Raw genomic sequence first — 5,928 nt, 5'->3', positions numbered from 1 at the left:
GCCTGTCAACAGTATTTGCTGTATGACGTTTGTCACATAGATTTGTTAGATGAAACACAGTATCTAGAGTAGCTACAGTAGGTAATGAATGTATGGTGAGTTTGTCTTTGGTCAGTCTCTCGGGAAAAATTGTGCCCAGTGTTTGTTTACAAATGTTTGGTGGTTGCCCGGCAACAGCTGGAGCTCACTCCAGGAGCACTGCTGCTGGTCAGGATTTCACTTTCTGTGCAGGCGAAGCAGTTTAAATTTTTCTGTTTAGCTGTTTTGATCAATTATCCTTTAAACCAAGACCTTTCTATATCGCCTGAGGTTTTTATCTCCATTTTGAGTCAAATTTGACTGCCTGATTGGGACGCTTCATGTTAACTAGTTAAACCTGTGTTTCTAATACACTGGCATGGTAAATTTCTGCGTTGAAAAAAAACCTCTATTTATCTAACTGCCCCCATCTAAGCGGCACCCTATGGCACCCTCTAATGCTATAACACACAGGACCCCACCCTCCGAACACTCTTTAAATATCCTCCTGTTGTGGGCCGACCGCTCACTGCTGAGTTACTTATATAAAAAATAATTTCATAAATTTTCAAACACAACTTAATTCTCATGTTTGCAATATGGCAAGTTATTGAGCTTTCCAGGAATTATTCTTCAAACAATGTAAAAAAAAAACCAAGTCTAAGAGTCTACAGCCATGCTTGCAGCTCTGTGAGGCTATAGGCAGAGCGGTGCTTCAAGCTATATGCTAACATTACCAAGCTAACATGCTCATAATGACGATGTTAACATGCAGATGCTAGGCAGGTGTAGTATTAACCATATTTACTGTCTCAATGTTTGCATGTCGGCATGTTAATTAGCGCTAAAAACTAAGTAAAAGTGAAAAGTCAGGGGATCTCCAAAGTAATTACAATTCATTCTGAAGGAGACATGAATGTTGGAACCAAATATCATGGCAAGCCACCCAATAGTTGTCAAGAAATTTCCCTAAAAACCACAAATTTCAAACTATTGGTGGGGATAGGGATAACTGGGAAGAACCAAAGCCGTTAAGATTAATCTTCTGGGGACTATGAATATCGACACAAATGTTTATGACAATCCATCTAAGAGCTGACATATTTCAGTGTTGACACAAGTGCTGCTTTTTGTTCGGACCCCAAATAAAGCTACACTGATCTGTTGTTATATCTGGTTGAGATATGTTAATGAGGATGCTTCAAGGTTAGTCGAGCAAACATCCTGTGCTACAGAAAGAAACAATAGAAAAGAAACTTTCAAGTTTGTTTGAGGACTCATGTTAGAAATAATCAATGAAAGTATATCTTGAATTCTTATGTCATGGTAAACACATCAGTCTATCGGTATGACTCGACAGTGCAGTTCCGAACATCAGTCTCATCACAGGTCTATGGCAAGAGGAATCATTTCAGGTGAAAAACAGGAAATGGGCAAAGATGGAGTTTTAATCAAAAACAATAGAGCTGGATTTGGCCAGGCTGCAGCAATACAGTTTAAGTGTCGACAGAGCCATTTATTTCCCCCCTCACACATCAGTAGGCAGGATAAACTGGCTGATTATGCCTTCCTGATGAGTCACAAAAAAGTGCTAAGGGATTCAGCACCTTAACGTGTTGAGGAAATCTTTGGAAATCTTTGGAAGTCTGAAGAGGAGAGTAATGTGATTCAGAAAGACCAAAGTTAATTGAGATAAACTATGCTGGTTTATCATGCTCTCTTAAGGTTTGACTGCATCATAGCAATAATTTCTAGAAAACCTCCGCATCTACAGACATCAGAGTTTACGGGGTTTTTTTTAAACATCCGAAATTTTAGATAAGACCGTGGCAGTTTGCATTGTTTCGCCACATTAAACCACTGTGGTGCACTGTGCCCTACCATTGCAAAATAGAAACATTTACAAGAAGATTTTTCAGGACGATAATGCCAGACAGGCGTCATCCATCGACTGATAGCAAGCAACAAAAAATCCTGTGTTATGATATATAAGCTCAGTGTGTGCCAGTTCAGGAGCACTAACTCAACAGCAAACGGACAAAAATCACACCATGTCTTTTGGTAAAGGTAAGCTTTTTAAAAAAATGAACGTTAATTAATTTAGAGCTATTCATTTCTCTTGAAACTGTAAGAAAACGAATAACTTGTCGAAGTCACTCAGCATCTTTGTGTAACAATGCTTTAGAATTACCTTGATAATTTTTTTCTGATTTTCGTTGTTAAAGTTAGTCGTTAAGTGTTGAAAGAAACATTAACATTTTACTACTTTACCAACAGCTTATTTCTTTATGGTGGCTGCCTGATTAATGTGGGACTGAAAGGTCTCAAGGCAAGCTGCCTAAAATCTGAAATATATATCCTTCTACTCTGTTATTCTCAGTCAGTTTTGACTCTGTTATGCCACTTTGACTTGAGGAAGCTTTTACGTTGACCCGCAATACAGATGACAGCATCATATTTTTTGTGATTAACTTCTTTCAGAACTCCTGCTTTCCTGCATTGCTGTGATGCATATCTCCTTTATGGCCTCCAAACCACTTGAATTAGGGAATCTACGGGAGCACATGGAGGCCATGATGTTGCCTTTGTGTAATCTACTGAAGGCAGAACAGGAGTATGTAAGTAAACATACAATACTTGAAGTTAAAAAAAATTTAGGCCACAGTACATTTAAAGTGGCTCAGACACTGAAGAACCTAGTCCTGCTTTCAGTTTTTCATATTTTTAAAATTCCATTTAATATGATATGTATTCATAGGTAAAAGCCAATGAATGTGACGCAACTTAAAGGTATTACAAAGTCAAGCTGCCTCTTCGCTGTAGATGGAGGGAACTTTTGAACCCATTATTAAAGGTTATGACAGCTTACAGCCTCTGCACTCCATCATTGACCTGATGACTCTCACTTCCTCTCTAGGTCAAACAAATATTTCATGGAGATCCACCGACGAATTACGTTTCAAAAAGTTTAGAGCCCCTGGAGGGAATAACCGTCCCTTTGGGAAACAACACCAAAGAAATCCAAACCTCTGTCTGTGCCATCGCCGACTACCTGGAAAACCACCTGCCGACAATCATCCACAGTCTCACTCAGCCGCCGCAGCAGAATGACCTCATCAACAACATCAAAGCATTTGCTATTCAGTTCAAAAAAGCCAGTGGACTGACAGGCAGAGATCAACATAAATGCCACAGAAATTTAACAACTTTACACGCTTACAATATGAAAGAAACTGGCCTCCGAATCATCTACTTTTCCAGGCAATGGATGGAGTGTTTCACAAACACAACCTTCTCCTGTTAGCTTACCTGAAAGCACTTTGGATAACTTATCTATTTATTTATTTATTGGTCTGTTATTTAAGGTTTTCTATATTTATTAGTATTCATTTTATTTATGTTGGTATTTTCTGTCAGCCTTGTTTTTTTTCCCATTCTGACTGGATGGCTACTTTACTAAAGGACTGCTTTAAAATGTAAACTGGCGATAATAAAATATTTAATTCAAACTACTTGAGCTGTGATGTCACTGCATGAACACAGTTTGAGAGGCAGGAAATTAAACGCACAAATAAAAAAAACACAAAAACACCAATATTCATATTTAAGGACTATAGAACAAATTCCTTATGGTTTGTCATCTCATACATTGGGTCCTTTTACTTGTTCTTCTGTATGTTATCTTAAGCATCGTACTGCTTATACATTATTAAATACTAGTATTAGTATTAGTAGTATTATTGGTATTAAGATGATACCGATACTACAAGATATACACTAACAGTCATTTATTGCTTATTTACATGAGTAATCACAAAAGGTAAAATCATCAATGCAGATTAGAATTCTATCTTATAAACAGTGTTGTGGATTTTTATTGCTATTTGATCTTTAGTCCACAGTGCATTTAACCACAGAGATTTAATCTGTATTTTAGTAAACTGTAGGCATGTTACAGGATGTGTAGGTTTTTCTGAGCCATAGGTTCCTAAGAGGGAACCCCCAGAAAGTAAAACTGAATCCTTAACTCGCATAACTTTTTCTGTGACAGCCATACCAAAAACACGTAAGGGGAAAACACTGAAATGCTGATCTTTATCTAAGGAGTCTTAATAAAAGGGATCCTCGAAAGATGGATCAGAGAAAGTGTCACATCAGAGAGTCTGCTCTGACCAAAGCCTCCTTCTGTCATGGATTTTCATCGTGGTAAGCATCTTAAAGTGCGGCTTTTGGAGTCCCTCTGTGGCTATTTTTAAATCAGGCAGTCCCACAACTTGAACTTCTGCAGGCGATGTTGCACAACACGGAAACTCTACAGTGATGGCTGCATATCCCGCCTCTGTGTGTGTGTGTGTATTCAAATCTAATTAATCTCCACTGTGTGCTCTTTCATGTATCTGATGTAGACCTCATCTTCCTGTGCCTGCTCATTGCACAAGCAGCCTGCAGTCCTCTTGGAGAAGGAGAAAACAGCAAGAAGATGGATGCAGTCAATATGATGCGGCAGGACATACAGGCTGCTTTGCAGAAACTTGAAAAATCCTTGGTGATTGGTTCAATTTCTTTATCCATCAAAACAGCTCATATGGATTGTAACATGCAGGGGTGGAAAGCTGCGAGCTCTTAATTACGGTTACTGAAACTTTGCATGCAAGTTACTTTTATTGCTTTGATTTTAGATGAAGTATTTTACTACTTTTAGGGAGATGACTGCAGCTTACAGTTGTTCAGTTTAAGTACAATCTGAAGGATAGTGGGTCTATAGCTATTTTTACGTTTACAATAGGCCTATAATTTTTTATTTTTTTTAATGTTACCACTTTGGAGAGAATGGGTACATTTCAGGGAGACTAGTGTTCGGGTGTATAGGTTATAGTCGGGTACTATTTTTCAAGTTCCTTCATTGGCGTTAGGGGTGTTATTATCAGTAGTGGAAGGAGTCCTCAGATCATTTCCTTAAGTAGCAAGACTACAATATGAAATACCCAATACAGTACAAATTTTAACTGCTTCATATACTATTGGGTGGATTGATCCGTAACAAAGAATCATATTTTATGAGCTAATCACATTTTGTATTTAATATCTGAATCTGCAAAGTAACTACACCTGTCAGATCAATGTAGTGGGTAAAAAGTAGGCTACAGTATCTCCCCCTGAAATGTAGTGAAGTAGAAGTAGCCTATAAAGTAGCATAAAATGAAAATACTCAGGTAAAGTGACTGACAATTGTGTTTAAGAATGCTACAATGCTTGACTAAATGTAGTTAGTTAGTCTCCAGCCCAGTCTGCTGGTCACTGATGTGAACACCTATTGACCGAGTCCATCTCTGGCAGGGTGTCCCCGGGCTACTTCCCAACATCTCATGCCCCTCACTGAACACCAGCGACCTGTTCTGGAAGGGGCAGGAGCCCCTCACTGCTCAACACTTCTCCTACTTCACGTGCTGCCTCTCGAAAATGTCAATGGCGATCCCGGAGCTGTCGGATCAGCTGAATAACATCTGCCAGGTCATGCAGGATTTGGAGCAGTACATGAGCGGGAAGGTAGCCGATCAGAACTGCACCCTACCCCAAGCTGAGCAGCAAATGGACAATTTTATAAACGCCAAGTGTCTGCTGCAGCTTCTAGACCAGCGGCTCAGCAAAGCAAAGTTTTGATTTCAAGGCGTAGTATGACTATTGTGTTTATTTATTTCGCACAGCCTTACATTGTTGAAAAATCATAACATTTTTGTAATCCAGTTTTATATGGATAAGAAACCAAACTTGTCCTGGAAGTTACTCCATAATTCTTATTTGTTTATCAGTATCTGATAACCAACTAATATTTATTAAAAAGCAGGTGATATTTATTGAAAATAAAGTATTAAAAAGTCAAGCTTTTCATTTTCGTTGCTTTTATTGTGA

This window comes from Xiphias gladius, chromosome 19, assembly GCF_016859285.1.
Source record: "Xiphias gladius isolate SHS-SW01 ecotype Sanya breed wild chromosome 19, ASM1685928v1, whole genome shotgun sequence".
Taxonomy (NCBI): Eukaryota; Metazoa; Chordata; class Actinopteri; order Istiophoriformes; family Xiphiidae; genus Xiphias; species Xiphias gladius.
The sequence above is the reverse complement of the archived record's forward strand: the minus strand, read 5'-3'. Positions refer to the sequence as shown.